The 24,492-nt window shown below is 45.4% G+C and overlaps 1 long non-coding RNA gene across 1 annotated transcript in view; it reads left to right on the top strand.

Annotated features, from left to right (window-relative positions):
* The first annotated feature begins 2,673 nt into the window (after positions 1-2,673).
* Positions 2,674-24,492, top strand: part of LOC148142423 (uncharacterized) — a 64,098-nt gene continuing 42,279 nt past the window's right edge. The window contains exons 1-2 of the long non-coding RNA XR_015752094.1: positions 2,674-2,785; positions 17,787-17,910. This is a non-coding gene — a long non-coding RNA (uncharacterized LOC148142423). The remainder of the gene's footprint in view (positions 2,786-17,786; positions 17,911-24,492) is intronic.

Below are 24,492 nucleotides of genomic sequence, written 5' to 3'. Positions count from 1 at the left end.
CATTTCATTCTCCTCACTGTTTTGGTGCTCCCATGTACACCATCTTTCTCTCACTTTCCCTACTGAATAGTTCTTGTCAAACCCACCCCCTCTCTGATCCCACCATCCAGCTGCAGTGTTGGAGAATACCCACCATGGATGCTTCCATTATTTCTCCAGCTTCACACAACAGAAATGCGACTCATCGACAGAGATCAGTGGCAGGTGAATGAGATAAATCATACATCTGCAATCAGATTGCTGTTCAATAGCGGGATTAACTTTATTTTATATGTATATAATAGAAGCAGGAAATGCGATTTTGGAGATTTATAGCTCAGGTTGAGATTCATATTGTAAGGTTGCTCTCTGAGCTGGGAGATGCGTTCTCGTACGTTCCATCACCATGCGAGGTAGCACCATCACTGAGCCTCTGCGGAAGCGCTGGTATTGTCTCCCGAGGTCTAGATCTGTGTCTCGGTCGGCTAGGAAGCAGGAAAAAGTATGCGTAGTTAGGCATGCAATTCATTTCACTTAATGCAAGTGTGCAAAGAAATGATATCTCAACTTTTCAACCAATTCCAACAGCACAGCATCTGACAGAGAACATTGGGAAATGATATAGAAACTGCAGAGTTCAATGACTAAAAGAGGATTACAAATCAAGATCGGTGAATCTGAAGACATGCTCTGTACCCAAACGCTCAAACTATATCGCAAATGTAATGCTTCATTTAGACAATGAAACCTGTCTTCCTCACTCTTTATTTGCATCCTTCCCATTCAATATTTTTTCCACCAACGTGGAGCTTCCTTTCCCTCTCCAGTATGGTCTCATACCCCGGGTATTTAATCGTTTCTCTTTAGCATGTGCTTTATTTCGTGGGGACATACTGCAGTGGTTGTGATCAGATCAGCGAGCGGGACCTCATAGAAGCAGGGAAAGCCATCAGGAAGGTGAATCAATCAGGGACCCCTGGCTGGCTGATAATAAGGGAGAGTGTCGGAGAATCTGGCACTCTGATAGCTGTCTCTGGATGACACAGTACTAAAGTTAAGGACTGTTCATGTGTGAATAAAGGTTAACTGAGAGATGTCCATCAGCCTCAGTGTAGTTAATTCACACACGTCTCCAGCACTGGGTTTGAACATCATTTTATACGCTTCCTATTGATCACTCTGTATGCAGTGATCAGCAGAGGTGGAATAAGATTGATATGGAGAATGTGCGACCAGAATTGGTTTGTATTTGCAGAAGTGTTGATGGATGGGAAAAAGATTTTGTGAATGGGATTGATTTTGACTGTGAAAGATTCTTGAATTTATTGAGTTGAGAATGGACTATTTTTCTCCAATGACATTTTGTCTGATCAATTGAATGTTAAGCAGTAAGGATATCACTGGTAAATTCTGATTATTCTGCTGATTTTAAATGTGATAGAGCTACCCGAATAGGCATGACCCACTTTTACAGAAACTCCCAGATGCCTAAACATGTTTGTTGAATCCTTGGTACTTAGTTGATGCAGTTTTCTGGTGTGGACCATGATATACACCTGATTAAACTCGATATTATACCTTCTGATGGAACCCAGTATTATCCACTGCAACCAGCATACGCCAGATTTCTTAGTGTCACCTCTGATCTGCATCATGTGTAAATATTTTGCTGAAGGCAAAATACTTGTGAATGTCTGGTTCAGTCCATATGTACCGAAATGGGGATTTTTGTAAGGCAGGGAAAATCTCACAATTCCCCGTGTTACTGAAACAGTGATCTAGACATGGGCTGTAGGTGGTGTAGAGAATGGTACAACCTACTGGATGATTATTGTGCTGGGTTCTGTTATTCAGCAGAGTTTGGAAAAACTGAGCTGCAGTGCAGTTCCAGTTGACCTGGGCGGAGTTCAGCAATTTACTTTCTGGGCAACGACTGCTGCTGTTTGGGAAGACAGCGAGGTAATTTCCACCTGGGTAGTTTCGGAGAGTGTTCACATCGCAGGTTATAATAGGACATGTTGATTCGCTGGGTTTCAAATCTACGCCTAAGTTGGGATTTCTGCATTAGGAAGCAGGTAAACACATCAAGAAGGTGAAAAGCACTCTTCCATCATCAGTCACCAGCTGCCCAGCTGCCGTGCAGAAACTAAAAGGGGTAAAGTCAAGGGATGGACTTTGAGTGAAACATTCTCTGTGCAGTGTCCGTCGACCCAGTCTGAGATGAGTTACTTGGAACAGTGCTCATCATTTTAGAGAAAATGTGAAATTTGACAATTTACATGTAAAATTCTTGCATGGGAAGGTCAATGTTGCTTCAGGTTGTGTCTCTATCTCAGTTTTTAGTAAATTCCGGGATCAGTGAGATGTTTGAAGAAAGAATCAGGGTAATGTGACAGACAGCAATATTGTAACTTATTTTTGTAAAAATCCTCCTGCAATGAATCACAGAACGCCACTAGCCTTATTCCTAATTCGCTGTAGCTTCACTTTAAATTCCTTTGACTGATGCATTACCCCGCCTATGCCACGTAATGGTGACAAGTAGTTGGGACGTCGTGGGGGGTGGGGTGGGGGAACACAGAAAATGAAAGCTGCAGTAGCAATAAGTGGAAGCGAGAGGTCAAGGAACGTGGGGCGGCTCGGTGGCTTAGTGGTTAGCACGACAGCATCGTAGTTCGAGAGAACCCAAGTTCCGTTCCTGCTTCAGGCGACTGTCTGCGGGGAATTTGCGCGGCCTCCCCGTCTCTTCGTGGGTTTTCTCCGGGTGCTCCGGTTTCCTCCTACAGTCCAAAGATGTGCAGGTCAGGTAAGTTGGTCATGCTAAATTGCCCATTGTGTTTGGTACATTAGTCAGAGGGAAATGGGTTCATCTTTAGATTGTTGGTGTGGACTACTTGCAGACTTTCTCTTCAAACCTTACTCTGATGTATTTCGCTCTCTGCCTTTTTTGGGGGTTAGCGGATGCTTTCTATTTCACTCCTAGTAATATGATCCCGGGAAATCTGGTTTTATTTCTCTGGAACTCCCTTCCTCAGACAGTAATAAAAGTCCTGGGTGATGTGTTGAGTTTATTTCACACAGCTACAGAGCACTCCATATATCTGCCGTGCCCTTCCTATTTATTACCAGTCTGCTCCAGGCAACCAGACTCTGATTTCATTCTAGATTGAGCGCAGTCACCAGCTTACAGAGCTTGTCAGGTAAGGTCTGTTTCACTGACACTTTCTCAATGCCAACGTCAGTCAAGGCAAGGTTATCCAGTCCAGCCGCATCTGACATGGGGATTTGATCAGCACCAACAGGAACAGGCAGAGTGTCTGCATTTTGAGATTTGTCAGCATCCTTGAACCGTGCTATACAGAAAACACATAAAAAACTGAAACGGGTAAGAAAAACAACTCGTTCAATTCGTACTACATTGGCAAGAGTGTGAAAGAGATACAGGGACACACATGCCAACAAACAGAAAATGTCTCTTTATCGTCCTGGGTAGTGCTTGTCCATTAATTAAGCAGAAGTTCTGGCTATCTCCCATGGGTGAGATTGGAGTTTCTTCCAGAAGTTATAGGGTATAGCTAACCTTTCAGAATAGGTGCAATGGGCCCACGGCTCTCTTGCAGGTAAATTAAAGGAGATGTGTACTCAGTCTCCATGTACAACAGAAGCTCGACAATGTGCACTTACGTAATATCTTTCAAGAATTGATACGTCCCACAGCATATTGCTAAGGTTCCCAGTACTACACTGATCACAAACTGACCCTGGTGTAGGTCCAGTTATTCACAACATCTCAACAATTCGGATGGGTGAATCAAGTGTAAAATATCCAGATTTTATGACGGTTCATACCTGTGCATAATTGTGACAGATGTAGAGGAGGTAAGGAGCTTTCAGAAAGGTATAAGCAAGTTCAGTAAATTGGTAAACTCACGGAAGGGGCAAATGTGAAATTGTCCACGTCTGTAGGAAGTAAGGGACAGAATTGCAGAGTATTGTTCAAATGGTGATAGAATGGGGCAATATTGGCATAGGGTCATAGAGAAAAAACATCACAGAAACAGACCCTACGGTACAACCCATCCATGCCGACCAGATACCCCAAACCAATCTTGTCCTACCTGCCAGCACCCGGCCCATATCCTTGCACTTCCTGTTAATGTACCCATCGAGATTCCTTTTAATTTTGCAATTACACCATTTCCTCTAGCTGCTCATTCCATACACGTACCACCGTCTGCGTGAAAATGTTGCCTTGAGGTCGCTTTTATAGCTTTCCCCCTCTCATCATAAACCTGAATAAGGATAGGAGGGCCCGGCTGGGATATTTTTTCACTACGGAACTGGAGGTTGAGGGATGACATGATAAAGGTTTATAAAATCAGGAGGGACATAGATGAGGTGAATAGCAAAGGTCGGGGTGTTCAAAACCGGAGTGTTTCTTTGAGAAGAGAGAAATTTATAAAGGGCATGAGGGTCAACGTTGTTACATTGAGAGTGTTTCATGTGTGGATTGAACTGCCAGCGGAACAGGTAGATGCAGGTCAATTTACAACATTTAAATGACCTTTGGACAGATACTGAACGGGAAACGTTCAGAGGGATATGGGCCAAATGCAGCGAAGTGCAATTAGTTTAGTTTGGGAAACCTGATTGATAAGAATGGGTTGCACTGAAGGGTCTGTTTCCGTGCTGTATGAATTAATGACTGTGTAGATGTCCTTGTCCAGAATTTACTGAAATCCAACATGAAGGTGAAGCAGGGTAGTAACATTTTAGAAAGACAAAAAGTGTGTTGGCCTTCATTGCCCGAGGATTTTAGTACAGCTTGAAAACTTACATAGTTGGTGACACCAGAGATTGGCAGAGTATTTTGTACATTATTGATCCAGGTACCTATGGGAATTGATGCCTACTATGAGGAGATAGCAGCAAGGGTTTACCAGAATAATTGCTGCTGTGCCAGGTTCGTCCTATGAGGAAAGTTGGGGTTCGGTGGGCCTGCGTTCACTGGATAATGCATGAAGGTGAAATGCCTCGCTGATGTGTATAGAATTAGGAAAGGACTCAGGATGCAATGATGATGTTTACTCTGGCCTAGGAATCCAGAGAAAGGGGCCAGGGTCTCAGGATACACACGGGGCACCATTTCCGACTGGGATGCTGAGAAATGTCTTCACTCAGGCAATGGTGACCATCTGGAGACGTTCTCCACAAAGGGCTCTGGAGGAAAAGTCATTGTGTTTTTTTAAAAGAAAGAAACATATAGATTTCCAGAATCTAAAAGTGTCAGTGGGTCTGAGAAAAAAAAAAAAACAGGTATGGGACTTCGTGATAAAGGGTCAGCCAGGATCATATCGGAAGGTGGAGCAGCGCTGATGGGAAGGTCACCCTTTCTCCCATCGCCCATTCTCTCCTATTCTTAGCATTTATTATCACATATTCAGCTTCTGATCTGCCCGCCCATTTCATATATTATGGAACAGTCCAAACTCTCTAAAAACTATCAAGGACATAGCCTAGACCCTAACCTGAGTGTTAGATGTTGCATTGCAGATGTGGTTCGATTGGTCAACCTACTCGGATTTAAGCAAAAGACACTTCATTCTTACCCCACAATTAGAAAACACGGAAAACAATCAAGGTTGTATTGGAACAGTTACTTATTAGAAGTTACTGTATCGGGTCTGTTAATGTGTTCCATAGTTAGTTTATTTTAAATTTCTCTTTCTTTAGTTCGTGTTTCAATTGTAGTGTTTAATTAACTTCTGTTCTACTTAAAGCCGCATGGTTTGACCAATTGCATTAAACCGGGAATATCCACTTTACATCTGCCTTTAAAATAGGAAGACGTTAGCGTCTCGGCTACCTTCGTAAAACATTTTGAGGGGTTCTGGCCCAGTCCATAACAAAAAAAAGCTACGTACTCTGCTTCTTCTTGAGATCACATCTCTTTGAAGAGAAACAGAACAGAACTAATCCCTCTTAAAGGCGCATGTTATCACACACAGCTCTCTCTCTCTCTCTTTCTCTCTGCTCCATCTCCACCTATCCGCTCAACTCTAACCTTTCCCCACACCACACTCTAAATACTCCTTATTCTCTGCTGCTATCAGTTGTGATGAAGGGGAAGCAGACTCAAAGCATTAAATCTGGTTTCTTCCCACAGTTGCTGCCAGTGATTCGCGGTTAACCATATTCATTTCAAAGACAGTTAGGGATGGATAATTGTGGTTGTTCTCGCCAGTGAATACACCAGCGTGTGAAAGCTGAGGTTTTTCGAACTCGGAGGTTCGAAAACTGCACTCCCCTGCAGACACCGTACTGTCTCTGAGCACAGATACTTCAAAACTGCAAATCAAGCTTAGGTTTATGCCTCCTGGAACACAATTTTCAGATAATCACCCCCTCAATGATACATAAGAATGAACAAATTTCAGGCTCCATTACATTAGCACTGAGCTGTTGTTCCTTGACCTGCAGGCATTTGGTCTGTGTGATGTTGGTATGGATCACGCAAGTATGTACCAACCTACCCACAGTACAGCTGGAAAATATCATTTACCATCCATCCAAATCATATTGTTATTGAAGAATTAGAATTCATCGCATCAAGCAGGACCGGGGGTGGCACGGTGTTTCAGTGGTTACCACTGCTACCTCAGCGCTAGGGACCCAAGTTCCATTCGAGCCTCGGGCGACTGCTGTGTGGAGTTTGCACGTTCCTCCGGTTGCTTCGGTTTCCTCTCACAATTCAAAGATATGCAGGTAATGTGAATTGGCCATACTAAATTGCCCATAGTATTAGATACATTAGTCAGAGTAAATGTGGGGAATGGGTGTGGCTGGGTTACTCTTCAGAGGGTCGGTGTGGACTTGCTGGGCCGAAAGGCTTGTTTCCTCACTGTAGGGAACCTACAATTACCTTGTGAAATCTGGTAATTGTAAATATATCGTTCTGACTTCAACTCCATTTTTCAGACAGAGAGAGACAAGCTGACAACAAAACAGAGTGTAAGAGAGAAAAACAGACGCACAGACAAACAGTGAGAGAAAGCGACGCAGAGAAAACGAGAAAGAAATACAGTTCGTGGGTGTGTGAGAGAGAGAGATGGAGAGACAGAGGCAAGGAGTAACACAGAGAGTAAGAGACAGAAGGGACAATCAGACGTATAGGGTGGGATAGAGTGAGAAAGGGCAGACAGAGGTGACAGTGACAGAGAGAAAACGACAGAGAGTGAGAGGCAGAGAGTGAAAGAGCGAGAAAGAGATGGAGAATGAGGCAGCAGGGAGACAGAGAGACATACATGGGGAAGAAAAGAAAGAAGGACAGAGAGAGAACGGCATGAGAGATCGAAAGTGACAGAGAGATGGTGCGAAAGAAAGACACTGTGAAGGACACGGACAGACAGTCAATGAGGGAGAGTCAGAGACAGTAGAAACAGAGATACACAAAGAGAGAGAGATCGATGGAGACAGAGACATGGAGGGGGAAGATCAAAAAGAGGAAAAGAAACAGTCAGTGAGAAAGAAAGTTACTGTGTGTGTGAACAAGAGATACTGCGAGGGAGTGAGGAAAACAGTGAGATACACTGAAAGAGAGAGAGAGAGGGAGACAATGGGAGAGGAAGGCTCAAAGGGACAGAGGTGCTGAGACAGAAATAGTGAGAGGGAAAGACAGTGAGAGAGGTAGGTAAATGTATAAAGAAAGGAGACTGGGATAGAGGGATAATGAGACAGACAATGGGAAACAGGAATAGAGGAGAGACATTGAGAGAGAAAGGGAGAGTTACAGAGAAAGAAAGACAGAGTGACAGAGAATGTGCGTGCGCGTGAGAGGGAGAGACAAAGAGACCATGAAGGACAGCGATCGAGGGAGATAGAGAGTGAGAGAAAGAGCAAGTCAGAGACAGAATAGAAACAGAGAGATGCATGAGGAGAGATAGAGATAGTGAGAAAGACATGAGGGAGCAAGAAAATGGAACAGAACAAGTCAGTGAGAGAAAGAGAGGCAACATGTCTGTGAAAGAGAGATACTGTGACTGAGAAAGCAAGACAGTGTTATAGAGGGGGTTGTCAGATGCAGTGAGATGCACAGAAAGGGAGAAAGTGGGAGACAGAGAGAGATAGTGGGAGAGAGAGATACAGTGGCGGGGGGGGGGGGGGGGGGAAGAAGGACAGGCAGAATGAGAGTGTGCGTCGGTTAGACCGAGAGAGGGAGAGGTACTGTGACAGAAAGAGAGAGAGGGAGAGACAGTGACAGAGAGAGAGAGAGAGAGAGAGAGAGAGAGATAGAGACAGAAAGAACGAAAGAGAGAGAGACTGTAAGAGAGACATAGGGAAAGATTGAGAAAGATGGACAGAGAGAGATCGAGAGTGAGATAGGGCCAGTTTGAGAGAGTGAGACGAGATTCAAAGACACTGTAAAGGACAGAGAGAGAAAAAGTCAGAGAGACAGGAATTCAGAAACAGAGGAGACACACACAGACACAAGGAGGGGGTGTGTGTGAGAGAGAGATAGACATGAGTGGAGGGAACGAGCAAGAAAAAGGAACAGGGAGAGTTATTGAGCGAGAGAGGTGTTGAGGGAGACAAGACAGTGAGAAAGAAAAGAATAATGACACAGACAGTGGAAGAGAAAAAGAGCGAGTGCGATAGAGGGAGAATCAGGGAGAGAGAAAGAGACAGAAGAAGAGAGACACTGAGATGAGAAAGTGGGAGACAGTGAGTTCCAGAGGGAGAGAGAGAGATTGAACCAAATGAAGACAAACAGAGAGAGGCATAAAAAAGATTCACCAACCTGAATCACCTCTTCTCTGAACCAGTCAAAGAGTCTGCCCTTCAGCCCTCAATTTATGTCACTGTCCCTGTTGGGCCACTCCTTCTTTTCATTCAGACATTTACATCTTGCAAAACATTCTCTTGGCCAAACAAACCACAGCCCGTCCATCCAGGTTAACAGGGATAGAATGTAAAGAGTAAAAACAATTTGATAACATTTGCATGATCCTTTGCTTCAAACCAATTTAATGCCAATACTCTGGTGGTTGTTTTCAAACTCTCCTCAAGGTGAGACATTTATTCAGCAACCAACAATTCAATGTGTGTGTTTAATTAAATACACTCTACAAAAGTATTGCATGCAATACTTACTGTCAGAAGCAAGTACTTCATCTGAAGAAATACTTTTATATTGAACTCTCCACTTAAACCTACTCTTCCATCATAAGATCAGCGGCAATGTGCAATTTACTTAAACAAGCTGACATCTGGCAAGTGGACAACCTGACAGTGAAGCATTGCCTCACCACTGCTCCTGATAATGCGACAGTCTGTATACTCTGTAGTTTAATTTGCTTCCATTTAAATCAAAGATTTTAAATATTTCATCGTTTGTAACAAATTTGAGTTCCAATCATGAGCAAAAGCTCAACACGATTTCATCATTGAATCCAGGGGAAGGTAAAGATTGTTGTTAATTAAAGGAAGCGGTGCGTAAAGCTGACGTTGGGTGGGAGGGGCATCATGTAGTTCAGTGGGAATGAACAGGTTTCTTTAAAACATGCTGATGTTAAACCCCTGGCCTGGGGATTCAGAACAACTTTTTAAATTCAGGACAGTAGGACTAAAAAAAAATGAATTAAGAGAGAAAACAACATGAAATTAAACCAGTGAGAGAGATGAAAGTGTTTGACAAAGCTTTCTACAGATAAAGCGAAAGCTGATCAGAAAATACAAATATGTACTAGAGTGGCAGCGAACGATAATGATCACTGCAACCAATATTCTGAGTATTTCGAAGGTTGATCTTCAGATGTTGGGATTGTATTAATTTTCAGTACGACTTCTGTTCACTAATGACCAATTCATGGATCTGCTCATATTCACGAGGACATTGCTTCTGTTGTATTATTGAGAAGTGGAGTGAATGTTCCTCTCTGAAGACTGACCCAAAATATCATCTTTTTTCTCTGTTTTCCACAGCGTCACAATTGCAAGTTTTCCTGCCTCTGCCAGTTGTCGGTGCATAACTGTCTTTTCTGATTACCTTTTGCTTTGTCTCTAGAAGCCTATTTCAAACACTTGTTTAGGTCTCATGCCAGTTTAATTTCATATTGTTTTCGCTTACTGCATTATTTTGTTAATCCTGAATTATTGAATACAAAAGTGTTCCTAAGCACCAGGCGCAGGGCTTAGCGTCTGCTTTATATATATATTCTTTTAAAAAATAACTTTTTTTGAAAATTCAACCTGTTCTGAGATGTTAATGCACAGCTCTGGAGCATGTGCAGGGACACTACCACTGTACTACAAGATACCTCTTCCACCCAACATCAGCTTTACGCTCGTCTTCATTTAATTAACAACAATCTTTACCTTCCCATGGATTCCATGATCAGATCCTGTTGCGCATTTGCTCATGATTGAAACTCAATTTTTTTTACAAATGATGAAACCGTTAAAACCTTTGATTTAAATGCAAGTGAACCAAACTACAGACTGTCACATTATCAGGAGCAGTGGGGAGGCAAGGCTTAACTGTCAGGTTGTCCACTTGACAGATGTCAGCTGGGTTGTGTCTTTGAGCAAAGTGGAGAAAGAGAGGTCTGCAGATGCTGGAGATCAGAGCTGAAAATGTGTTGCTGGAAAAGCGCAGCAGGTCAGGCAGCATCCAGGGAACAGGAGAATCGACGTTTCGGGCATAAGCCCTTCTTCAAGAAGGGCTTTCCTGAAGAAGGGCTTATGCCCGAAACGTCGATTCTCCTGTTCCCTGGATGCTGCCTGACCTGCTGCGTTTTTCAGCAACACATTTTCATCTTTGAGTAAAGTGCACATTATCGCTGATTTTGTGAGGGAAGGTTATGCTTCCAGTGGAGAGATCAGTATAAAAGTATTTCTTCAGATGAAGTACTCGATTCCGACAGTAGAATTGGACACAAAACCCTATTTTCCTCATTAAAAAAAAGTGTAGTGTTTATTTAATTACACAGACAGGAGTGTTCCCTCCCAATGGGGAATACTTCAGCGGTCCAGGACATTCGACCTCAGACATTTGGATGACCATCCTCCAAGGCGGACTTCGGGACAGGCAGCAGCGAATAGTAGCCGAGCAGAGGCTGATAGCTTAGTTCAGTACCCACAGTTCATGGCACACTACAGATGTCCACCATTGCACTATACACACACACACGCACTTCCATATACGCACACATAGACAAGGACACACGTGGGAAGCTAGGGAAGTAATTTCTAGGCCAGTTGCGGAGATATGCATATCATCGATAGCAACAGGTGAGGTGCCGGAAGACTGGGGTTTGGTTGACATGGATGGGAAAGATGGGAAGGAAAACCCAGGGAACTATAGACCGGTGAGTCTGACATCAGGGGTGGGACGGTTGTTGGAGTGAATCCTGATGTAAAGCAGTTCCATGTATTTGAAAAAGCAAGGAATTATTCGGGATAGGCAATATGGTTTTGTGCATGGGAATTCGTGTCAACATTGACTTGATGTTTTGAAAAATGTTTGAAGATGATTGATAGGAAGTCATTTGGTCTGCTTTCCTTCATTGGCCAAAGCATGTAGTATTGGAGTTACGAGAACATATTGCGGCTGTTCAGGACTTTGGTTAGGCCGCTTTTGGAATATTATGTGCAATTCTGGTCTCCCTCCTATTGGAAGGATGTTCTGAAACTTGAAAGCATTCAGAAAAGATTTAAAAGGATGTTGCCAGGGTTGGAGGATTTGAGCTACAGGGAGAGGCTGAATCGGCCGGGGCGGTTTTCCCTGGAGTGTCAGAGGCTTGTCGAACTTTATATAATCATGAGCAGAATGGATAGGATAAATAGACAAGGTCTTTTCCCTGGGGTGGGAGAGACCAGAACTAGAGAGGATAGGAAATGCGAGAAGAAAGATATAAAAGTGACCGAAGGGGCAACTTTTTCTCGCAGAGGGTGGTGTGTGTATGGAATGAGAGTCCAGAGTAAGTGGGGGATGCTGGTACAATTACAGAATTTAAAAGGCATCTGGATGGGTAAATGACTAGAAAGGGTTTGCAGGGATATGGGTTGTGTGCTAGCAGGTGGGACTAGATTAGGTTGGGATATCTGGTCGGCATGGACGGGTTGGACCGAAGGGTCTGTTTCTATGCTTTTCATCTACATGACTCTGTGAAAGAAGAGCATTGGACATGATCTATATGGAATTCAGTGAGGCACTTGAAAAGGTTCCTCATGGTAAACTGTTTCGCAAAGTAAGATCATGTGGAATATCGGGAGAACTAGCCATTTCACTGTAGAATTGGCTCAAAGGGAGGAGACAGAGGGTGTTTTTGGATGGTTATTTTTCTGTCTGGAGGCCTACGACCAGTGGTGTCGCACAAGGATCGGTGCTGGGTCCACAGTGTTCAATCAGTTACATAAATGACTTGGATGCGAAGATAAGAGGCATAGTTGCTAAATGGAAGATGGTTAAAGTTGGAGGTGCAGTCGACAGTGAAGATGCTTACCTCAGAGTACAACAGGATCTTGATCAGATGGGCCTCTGGGCTGAGGAGTGGGAGATGGATTTTAATTTAGATAGTGAGGTGCTGCATTTTGGGAAGGCAAATTAGGGCACGGCTTGTACACTTTATGGAATGGTCCCTTGGAGTGTAGCTGAACAAAGACACTTTGGAGTGCAGATTCATAGTTCCTTGATAGTGGAGTTGCAGGTAGACAGGAAAGTGAAGAAGGCATTTGGTATACTTTCCTGTCTTGGTCAGAACATTGAGTATAGGAGTTGGAAGGTCATGTTTTGGCTGCACAGGACATTGGTTAGGCCACGTTTAGAATGCTGTGTTCACTTCTGGTCTTCCTGATGAAGGAACGATGCTGTGACATTTGAAAGGGTTCTGAAAAGATTTATAACGATGTTGCCAGTGTTGGAGGGTTTGAGCTATTGGGAGAGGCTGAATCGACTGGGGCTATTTCCACTGGAGCATCAGAGGCTGAGGGGTGAAGTTACAGAAATTTTTAAGATTGAGAGGGGCACGGAGAGGGTGAAGAGCTATAGAATTTTCCCCTGTGTGGGGGATTCCAGAACTGGAGGGCATAGGTTTAAGGAGCGGGAAAAGATTTGGGAGAGATCTAAGGGGGAACTGTTCATGCAGATGGTGGTGTGTGTATGAAATGCGCTGCCAGAGGAAGTGGTGGATGTGTGTACTGTTACATTTAAAAGGCACCAGGATGGATATTTCAATTGGAAGCGTTTGGAAGGAAATGGGGGAAATGCGAGCAAATGGAACTGGACTAATTGAGGATATTTGGTCTTAATAGACGAGTGGGACCGAAGGGTACTGATCAGCTCCATGACTCCTTGATTCTACTTGGAGCGTTGCATGGCAACGAGGCAGGCCCATCCTTCACAACACCGGGAACTGGTAGAACCTCAGTACGGAGTGACACTTGTTGTTTGTGCACCGAGGGTCTATGCACAGCTTGATGCAACAACACACAAAGGGGTGGGGGGACATCATGTTGAGGGCGATGTTGGGTATGTTCGCATACTACATTCGCTTGGCGCCTGCCCCATACATTGTGCCGTCGCCACGTTGTGACCACTTCCGAAAACCCAAAACTTGATTCTGCACCAATTCACACGCAGCCGCCCTCACACACTCCTGAACACCTTTCCCAATTCGAAACACTTCACCCCTCTCCACACCCACCAGAGGACTACCGTTGGAATGATAATAAGAACACATCCTGCAGTTAGAAACAAGGGGCTCTCGTGTTTGAGACACTGTTACCACCAGCTTTGTGTGGCATTGTTTCTGTCTCTTTGTTCCTGTCTCTGTTTCTCTTTCCCTGACCCGCACCCCTCGACTCTCTCTTTAGTGGTTGTTCGTGGATCGTTCTGGAGGCTTATAAACAGTGGTGTCCCACAAGGATCGGTGCTGGGTCCACTGTGTTTTCTCAGTTACATAAATTACTTGGATGTGAACATAGGAGGCACAGTACCTAAGTGGCAGATTTCACTAAAATTGGAGGTGCAGTGGATAGCGAAGAAGCTTCCCTAGAGTTAGGGGGGATATGGGTGAAATGCAAGCAAATGGGATTGTATTAATTGAGGATACTTGGTCTTAATGATGAGTTGGACCGAAGGGTCTGTTTCTGCACTGAACAGCTCCATGTCTCTGTGACTCTATTTGGAGCGTTGCAAGGCTACGAGGCCAGTCCCTTCCTTCCCAGCCCCGGGGACAGGTAGAACCATCACGACAGAGTGACACTTGGTGTTTGTGTGCACACAGCTTGATGCAGCCGCACACAAAGGGTGGCCATCAGGGTGAGGGCGGTGTTGGGTATGTTCATCCGGCCTTATCTACGGTTTTGTACTTGGACTCCCTGCTGACACAGTCTATCTTAGGCTGCCAGATGAAGTGTAAGTTGCCTCGGGTGACTGAAACAGTGCAGTTTTGGGGATGGGCCAGATCAGCGCCATGTCCAAGAACAGAGAGTGCATCACACCTGGTAACCAGGTTTTTACTCATAAATGGGGCGGGAGTGGTACTCCTAAAAGACCAGTGTCTGCTTCACTTTGGCCGTGCACTCCTCCCTAGATTTTATGCACACCCCAACCCCTCTGAGCTATTTTCCCAGCACCTTTAGGCAATGTGTCCTGACTGTGTAGGGAATGAAGAATCAGTCAGCCGTGTTCCCACAGAACATGGCCTCACTCTTGCCTCAATTTCACTTGGTTCCCAAAGTCAGTTGGAACGGATCCCAGATGGTCATGAGTCTGTGCACTGACAGCGGGTGCCAGCAGAAAACGGCGTCAAAATCCATGTACAGGGAGGCGTTGACCTGCAGGCCTCTACTGCCTGGAATAGTCTCCCTTGTCAGGGTCACATCCATCCTGATGGACTCAGCAAAGGGCTCTTTCCAACACACAAACAAGGCCGGTGAAAGTGGGCAGCCCTGCCTAACCCTGGATCTGACGGGGAATCTTCCAGATCCCACCCGTTTATTGAGACTGCGCGAACGATGTTGTTGTGGTGCAGTCGGATCCAATTGCAGACTCCCTCCCCAAAGCCAGTTTTGGAGAGTAGGTCCCACATGGAGGTGTGTGTGATATTCTGTCAAAAGCCTTCTCCTGGCCCAGGCTGATGAATTGAGTGTATTGAGGACATGACAAGGATGGTTAGTGAGACAATAGTGGACGATATTGATTTCAGTCCTCCTCATGACAGACTGGTACAAAAGCTTGCTATCAGGGATGAGATGGCAAGATGTATACAGAACTGGAGTAGTAGGAAGACAGAGGGGGCAGTGAATGAATGGTTTCAAGAATGGAGACTTGTGATTATTGGTGTTCTGCAGGGATCAGTGCTGGGAGCTTTGCTGTTTATGGTCGATTTGGAGGAAAACGTGGTTGTTATTTAATAGGTTTGCATATTATACAAATATTGGTGGAATTTCAGATAGTGAGGAAGATTGTCAGAGGATACAGCAGTTGGAGTTGAGATTACATATAGTGTGGAAACAGGCCATTTGGCCCAGCAAGTCCACACCGCCCCGCCGAAGCGCAACCCACCCATACCCCTACATTTACCCCTTAGCTAACACTACGGGCAATTTAGCACGGGGATAACGTGCAAACTCCACACAGTCAGTCGCCTGAGGCGGGAATTGAACACTGGTCTACGGCGCTGTCAGGCAGCAGTTTTAACCACTGTGACATCGTGCCGCCCAACAAAAGGGACGTGATCCATTTTCAAAGGTCAAATGTAGATTTAATCGTGATTGGTAGAACCCTTAGGAGTATTAACTTGCAGAGCGCTGTGGGTGTGCAGGTTTACAGATCATTAAAGGTGGCAGCTCAGGCTTTTAAGGGAGTGAAAAATGCCTATGGCATGCTTGCCTTCACTGGAAGGGGCATTGAGGATATGGATAGATGAGTTACGCTGGAGCTTTAATGAGGCCACACTTGCGATACTCTGTGCAGTTCTGGTCACGAGAAGGATGTGGATGCTTTGGAGTTGGTACAAAAAAGCTTTACCCGGATGTTGTCTGGTGTGGGGAAGTTTAGCTGTGAAGAAAGGTTGGATAGACTGGGGCTGTTCTCAATAGAATGCAGGAGGTTGAGGGAGCTGATCGAGGTTTATAAGATTGTCACTGGCGTGGACAGAGTGGACAGTATGAGGCTTTTTTCCCAGGGTTGAAGGGGTACAGGGACCACAGGTTCAGGGTGCGAGAGAGGGAGGAAGGGAGAAGTTTAAAAGAGATGTGAGTGACAAGTTGTTCACAGAAAGGCTGCTGAGTGCCTGCATTGTGCTGCCAGAGGAAGTGGTGGAAACAGACACGACAGCAGCTTTCAAGAAACACCTGGACGAATACATGACTAGGAAGGGAAGAGAGGAATAGAAATCCTGTAAGTGAAGACAGGTGTAGAAAGTAAGGACAAAATGACTTGTCACAGGCTTGGAGGGCCGAAGGGCCTGTCGCTGTGCTGCGTTGTTCTTAGTTCTCTTCTTCTCTGTGTTCTACGATCTAAGACCTGAGCAAGCCGCAGCTCCATGAGAGCTATTTGAGATTGTGAAACAGCAGTAATTTTAGTTTCTGGCATTACAGCAAATAATCAACACTTGACCAGCATTGCAGAGTAGAAAGGAATCATGATTTCGCTACTGCTACATTGCTCTATATGGGACCTTGCTGTGCATCAATTGCCATCATGCCATCTTTGCTCGCAGTGATTTTCTCATCAGCCAACTCCTAGTTTTGGAAAGCTTTCAAAAACGTCTGGCCTGAAAATAAACTTTCGGCTGACATATTTTATGTTTGATGTTGGTGAGAGAGACAATCCCTGGGATCTTGCTCTGCCATCTCTAAAAAAAATTCCCTGACTTTTAATTGATCCCGTTTCTTTTATCCCAGGGAATTATTATTCGTTTGGAAAATCCAAAGAGAGAGTGAGAGAGTTTGGGCAAGGTGAACATTGAAAAGGGCATCCTCCAAGAGGGGAACACAATCCTGAGGCCTATTCCACAGGCCGCACTCCGTGGGGCCCCACTTCAGTTGTGTCCATTTATTTTCCCAAAGACTGGTTTCATCTGTTGGACCCTAGTTTTTTTAACAGTCCTCTGGTTAATTGGGTCCTGTCAGATTATGTGCCTATCATTTTTAAACAGGTTTGAAGCCTGGGGTTAAAGTAACCAAGGTCTTCAGATTTGACACAAAGCTTTTAACTCCCACGTCCCCACCCACAGCGAGTGTCTGAATGACAGAACTTCCCAAAGAGGAAAGTAAAATCCTAAATGTCAAACTGTCTCTTAAAGACTTGTTATAATATCAGAGTAATAATGTGTGAATGTTCACATTGAGAGTGAGAGAGAGACTTGTAAATGGGAGAGAAGCAGGAGAAAGACAGACAGGGTGGGTGGGAGGGAGAGACATTTGAGATTGTGAAGTAGCAGTTATGCCAATGCCTGTAGTTGCAACAAATATTGAACATTTAAGCAGCCCCCATCAGAAATATGGAACTAATCTTGCTCCTGACAGGTTTCTGCCTGTGAGATCATGCTGTGCTCTGACAGCCTGCGGCAATGCGATCGAAGCAACAAGCGTTTCAATAAACTAGTAGCTTTAATGCTGCCCGGTTGGTCTGTAATTGAAATCCCTGAACTTTTTCCCAATTTGATCTTACTCGGGTTTGCTGAGGAATGTTTTGTGTGAAGGAAAACCTCTTGCCGTGTAATGTGTTTGAAAACCAAGCCGCCATTCCAGTTCCAATAAACTTTTTCTCTCCCACTCTCTCCGTCCACCCCTTGCAGGAATTCCTATTTTGAAACTACGACAGGACAAGAAATCCTTCCCTAGCATAGACCTTTCCTTCAGAGGGGAGTGGCGGACATCAGCCTGAGGCCTATTCGACAGGCTGCACCCCATGGGGCCCGTGTGAGTTGTGTCTAGTTTTTAGCCTGAGGTTTGATTTCCTCTGGGATGCCCTCGATTTTTAAAGGTCTCTGGCTAACTGAGATTGATTGTGGCTCTGTCATTTTAATGCAAGTTTGAAGTCTGTGGTGAAAATAAACAGGGCCTTGGGATTTGACACAAGCATGTTAAGTATCTGACACACAGAACTCCAAAAAGAGGAAATTAAAACCCTGAATGTGAAACTCTCCTTAAAAACTTGGTATAATGTCAGAGTAATGTGTGGTGTATGGGGCAGGATGAACGAGACAGGATAAAGACAGAGTGAAAGAGCGCGGGGGACAGAGAGAGCGTTACAGCTGGCAGTCACACTGACATCAGGAAAATCCCAGAGGGAACCTCAGCAAATATCCCCACGGTCCGGCCAGTTCTTCGAGGCTACTTAGGGGTCATTGTTTAATGTTTTCAAACTGCACAGCTAACCTTTAGAAAGCATACAAATGCTTAAAATGTTTAAAAGGAAAGGAGGAATGATCAAGCTGTTCTGTGCTCGAGTTAACATGACAATGTTCACTGAGATCCAACGAAGTTGAAGTTCTGACATTAATGTCTCAACAGGACAGGCAGCTCTCTGGGAGGGAATTGAGAGACATTGCAATGTGTCTGACACTCTGGGGTGGAGACAGTAAACCCCTCAGGGACTAAAAATCTGCAGAAGAATATGTCAAATTAATTCTCATGTTTTTTCTCTATCTGTCGAGAGATAGAGCAGCTCCTACTGTCTGGTAGAGATTGTCTGTGGTGGGGGTTGTTCCGGGGTTGGGGGGAGAGAGAGCGGGACAGACAGATTGATGTACATGTGTGTGTCGAGAGAGAGGGATAGACAGAGATAGATTATTTGGTATCTGCAGCAACAGTTGACACTGAAACAGCTTCACACAGGAGAAAGGAATTAGATTCTCGGGCCGGCTGCTGCTGTAGTGCTGGGCTGGGAATAAAGTCAGCTGAGTTGTGTCTTTGAGTAAAGTGCACATTATCGCTGATCTAATGAGTGAAGGATATGCTTCAGTGGAGAGATCACCATAAAAGTAGTTCTTCAGGTGAAGTACTCGCTTCTGACAGTAGCATTGGACACAAAATCCTGTTTACCTCATTAAAAAAAGAGCAGAGTTTATTTAATTAAACATACGCACATTGAATTGTTGGATGCTGAATAAATGTCTCGCCACGAGGACAGTCTGGAAGCATCCACGGGAATGTAGTCATCAAATGGTTCCGAAGCAAAGCGACATGCAAATGGAATCAAATTGTATTTGCATTTTGCATTTACCCCTGTTGACCTAAGAGATGGGTGAATGTGCTGTGGTTCCTTTGGCCATGAGATTGTTTTGCAAGTTGTACTAAATTGGAGGATGGCAAATTTTGACGGTACTTGCCAAGAACATTTAATAGCTGATTGGCAGCAGATACCAGCAGGTAAAGGAACAGCTAAAAAATGGGAAGCCGTCAAAAATGAGATAATCAGAGTACAGAAGTAAGGTGGAATACACGGCGGGTAGATGTAAGGTGGAGTAAACATTCACATTAGACATCCTGGACTAAAACCCTCTGAAATTGGGTCATGAGATGGGGAATTCATATTTAAACTAACAGTCAGTGAGCGCTCTTGCTGAGACAGACGAGGCAATATGCAAGCTCAGGGGCAGCAGTCTGGAACAGGGGTAAGATAAAGGGAGGCCCCACAAATGCCGCAGCTAAAAGACAGTGAAGGAGCAAGTGAGGGCTGCAGATGCTGGCGATCAGAGTGGAAAAGTGTGGCGCTTGAAAAGCACAGCAGGTCAGGCAACATCCGAGAAGCAGGAGAGTCAGCATTTCGGCCATCAGTCCATCATCAGGAATGTGGGGCGGGGGGAAGGGAACTGAATGATAAACTGGGGGTTAGTTGGTGGTGGGGCATGGGGGAAGAGAGCTGGGAAGGTGATGGGTAAATGCAGGTCGGGAGAGGGTGATAGGTCGGAGGGGAGTGTGGAGCAGATTGTTGGGCAGGAAGATGGACAGATAGGACATATCACGTGGGCGTTGCTGAATTGGAGGTGTGTTTCTGGGATGAGGTGGGGGTAGGGGAGATGAGGAAACTGGTGAAGTTGATGTTAATTTCGCGTGGTCGGAGGGTCCCAAGGTGGAAGATAATGCGTTCCTCCTTCAGGTATTGGGTGGCTTGGACTTGGCGTGGTGGCGTCCCAGCTCTTGCATGTCTTTGGGACTGTCAGAGTGGGAGTTGAAGTGTTCAGCCACAGGGTTTGTTTGGTGCCTGTGTCCCAGAGATGTTTCCTGAAACAATCCACAAGACGGTGTCCTGTCTCCAAATGTAGAAGAGACCATTTCGTGTGCAACCGACACAATAGATGAGGTGTTAGGATGCACAGAGAAATATCTGCCAGATGTGGAAGGATCCTTGGGGCCTTTGTCAGAGGAAAGGGGGGAGGTGTAGATGCAGGTTTTACACAGCTTGCTGCGATAAGGAAGGTGTCGAACTGGATGGTGGTTTGGTGGGGTGTGTGGAACTAACCAGGCAATTACATTTGGAATACTCTCTGTGGACTGCTTCCACATTCACTCCGTGACTCCCTGGTGAGGTCCACGCACCCCCCACCAACCGACCCGTCACTCCCTGCACCTTCACCTGCCACCGCAAGAAGTGTAAAACCTGCATTCAAACACCTTCCTGCTCACCCCTGTCCAAGGCCCCAAAGGATCCTTCCACATCTGGCAACGATTTTTTTGTGCATTCAAACACCTCATCTACTGTGCCTTTTGCACTTGGTGGTGTCTCCTCCACATTTGGGATACAGGACGACAACCAATTCGGGATAGGCAATATGGCTTTGAGCATTCGAATTCGTGTCTAAATGACTTGATGTTTTGAAGAGGTTTGATGAGAAGGCGTTTGGTATGCATTTCATCATTGGACAGAGTATTAAGCATAGGAGTTGGGAGAGTATATTACAACTGTACAGGACATTGGTTAGGCCGCTCTTGGCATGTTATGTGCAATTCTGGTCTCCCTTCTATTGGAAGGATGTTGAGAAACTTGAAAGGGTTCAGAACAGATTTACAAGTATGGTGCCAGGGTTGGAGGATTTGAGCGACAGGGAGATGCTGAATAGTCTGCTGCTGTTTTCACTGGTGTGTCAGAGGCTGAGGGGTGATCGTGTAGAATTTTATAAAATCATGATGAGAATGAATAGGACAAATAGACAAGGTATTTTCCCTGGGGTGGGGGAGCCCGGAACGAGAGGGTATAGGTTTATGGTGAGAGGAGAAAGATATAAAAGTGACCGAAGGGGCAACGTTTTTCTCGCAGAGGGTGGTGTGTGTATGGAATGAGCGGCCAGAGTAAGTGGTGGATGCTGTTAAATTACAGCATTTGAAAGGCACCTGGATGGGTACATGAATAGGAGTGGTTTGGAGGGATCTGGGCCGGATGCTGGCAGGTGGGACTGGATTGGGTTGGGATATTTGGCCGGGATGGACGGGTTGGACCGAAGAGTCTGTTTCCATGCTGTACATCTCTATGACTCTGTGAAAGCAGAGTGGTGGACGTGATCTATATGGACTTCAGTGAGGCACTTGAAAAGGTTCCTCATGGTAAATTGTTTAGCAAATTAAGACCATGTGCAATATCGGGAGAACTAGCCATTTCACTGTAGAATTGGCTCAAAGGGAGAAGACAGAGGGTTTTGGTAGATGGTTCTTTTTCTGTCTGGAGGACTATGACCAGCGGTGTCGCACAAGGATTGGTGCTGGGTCCACAGTGTTCTGTCAGTTACATAAATGACTTGGATGTGAATATAAGAGGCATAGTTTCTAACTGGAAGATGGTAACAAAGTTGGAGGTGCAGTCGACTGCGAAGAAGCTAACCTCAGAGTACAACAGGATCTTGATCAGATGGGCCACTCAGCTGAGGAGTGGCAGATGGATTTTAATTTAGATAAATGCGAAGTGCTGCATTTTGGGAGGGCAAATTAGGGCAGGACTTGTACACCTTATGGAGTGGTCCTATGGTGTGTTGCTGAACAAAGGGAGTTTGGAGTGCAAGTTCACAGTTACTTCATAGTGGAGTTGCAGGTAGACAGGAAAGTGAAGAAGGCATTTGGCATACTTTCCAGTCTTGGTCAGAACATTGAGTATAGGAGTTGGAAGGTAATGTTTTGGCTGCGCAGAACATTGGTTAGGCCACGTTTAGAATGCTGTGTTCACTTCTGGTCTTCCTGATGTAGGAACGATGCTGTGAAATTTGAAAGTGTTCTGAAAAGATTTATAAGGATGTTGCCAGTGTTGGAGGGTTTGAGCTGTAGGGAGAGGCTGAATTGACTGGAGCATCAGAGGCTGAGTGGTAACCTTACAGAAGTTTTTTAAATTAAGAGGGGTATGGAGAGGGTGAAGAGCTATAGTCTTTTCCCCTGTGTGGGGGATTCCAGAACTGGAGGGCATAGGTTTAAGGAGAGGGGAAAGATTTGGAAGAGATCTACTGGGTAAAATGTGGGAGCAGCGGCCGAGTAAAGGCGAACCCGGGAGACTACAGCTAAGGTAAAACAGTTTGTTTCAAAATTACTTACCTGTAGCGGGCAGCGGTGTTTTTTATTCTCTCTTCACAAAAAGAGCGGGAGCAGCAGAGGAAGTGACGGCAAACAGAGGGGCAGCCGGGAAGGAGAACTGAGTATAAATACTCACCCTTTAATCACCAACGGTCATTTGAGTGGGAGCAGCGGCCGAGTAAAGGCGAACCCGGGAGACTACAGCTAAGGTAAAACAGTTTGTTTCAAAATTACTTACCTGTAGCGGGCAGCGGTGTTTTTTATTCTCTCTTCACAAAAAGAGCGGGAGCAGCAGAGGAAGTGACGGCAAACAGAGGGGCAGCCGGGAAGGAGAACTGTGAGTATAAATACTCACCCTTTAATCACCAACGGTCATTTGAGTGGGAGCAGCGGAAGTGAGGTTGGAGCGCATAGCTGGGCGGGAAGGTAAGTGATTAGTATTTGAGTGGGTGTGTCCAAACTCACGGATGGTTTGTTGCCTCCCGGGTGCTAGGGTCCGAGACGTCTCAGACCGTGTCTTCAGAATCCTTAAGGGGGAGGGTGTGCAGCCAGAAGTCGTGGTGCACATTGGCACCAACGACATAGGTAGGAAGAGGGGTGGGGAGGTCATTCAAGAGCTCAAGGAGTTAGGCTGGAAGCTAAAAGCTAGGACAGACAGAGTCGTCATCTCTGGGTTGTTGCCGGTGCCACGTGACAGTGAGGCAAATAGGGAGAGAGTGCAGTTGAACACGTGGCTGCAAGGCTGGTGTAGGAGGGAGGGCTTCAGATATTTGGACAATTGGACTGCATTCTGGGGAAGGTGGGACCTGTACAAACAGGACGGGTTGCACCTGAACCAGAAGGGCACCAATATCCCGGGGGGTAGGTTTGCTAGCACTCTTCGGGGGGGTTTAAACTAATTTGGCAGGGGGATGGGATCCGGACTTGTAGTCCAGCAAGTAGGTTAGCTGTTTGTCAGGATGCCCAAGACTGTAGGGAGGCTGTGGAGAAGGTAGCACTGACAGGGACTACTTGCGGACACAGAGATGGGCTCAAGTGCGTATACTTCAACGCAAGGAGTATCAGAAATAAGGTGGGTGAACTTAAGGCGTGGATCGGTACCTGGGACTACGATGTTGTGGCCATCACGGAAACGTGGATAGATGTGGGACAGGAATGGCTGTTGGAGGTTCCTGGTTACAGGTGTTTCAGTAAGATTAGGGAGGGTGGGAAAAAAGGAGGGGGGGTGGTATTGTTAATTAGAAATGGTATAACGGCTGCAGAAAGGAAGTTTGAGGGGGATCTGCCTCTGGAGGTAGTATGGGCTGAAGTCAGAAATAGGAAAGGTGCAGTCACCTTGTTGGGTGTTTACTATAGGCCCCCCAATAGCAGCAGAGATGTGGAGAAACAGATTGGGAAACAGATTTTGGAAAGGTGCAGAAGCCACAGGGTCGTAGTCATGGGCGACTTCAACTTCCCAAATATTGATTGGAAGCTCTTTAGATCAAGTAGATTGGATGGGGCGGTGTTTGTGCAGTGTGTCCAGTAAGCTTTTCTAACGCAGTATGTAGATTGTCCAACCAGAGGGGAGGCCATATTGGATTTGGTACTCGGTAATGAACCGGGACAAGTGGTGGGCTTGTTAGTGGGTGAACATTTTGGTGATGGTGACCACAATTCTGTGACTTTCACCTTGGTTATGGAGAGAGATAGGTGCGCACAACAAGGTAGATTTTATAATTGGGGGAAGGGAAATTACGATGCTGTAAGGCAGGATTTGAGGAGCATACGTTGGGAGCATAGGCTGTCAGGGAAGGATGTGGTGGAAATGTGGAACTTTTTCAAAGAGCAGATACGACGTGTCCATGATATGTATGTACCTATCAGGCAGGAAAGAAATGGTCGTGTGAGGGAGCCTTGGTTGACGAGAGAGGTTGAATGTCTGGGAAAGAGGAAGAAGGAGGCTTACATAAGGTTGAGGAAACAGGATTCAGAGAAAGCAGTGGAGGGATACAGGATAGCCAGAAG

The sequence above is a fragment of the Chiloscyllium plagiosum genome, unplaced genomic scaffold, assembly GCF_037043375.1.
Source record: "Chiloscyllium plagiosum isolate Xiang-an unplaced genomic scaffold, Cpla_swu_hap1 HiC_scaffold_29, whole genome shotgun sequence".
Taxonomy (NCBI): Eukaryota; Metazoa; Chordata; class Chondrichthyes; order Orectolobiformes; family Hemiscylliidae; genus Chiloscyllium; species Chiloscyllium plagiosum.
Note: the sequence above shows the minus strand (reverse complement) of the source record. Positions and strands in the feature narration are given on the sequence as shown.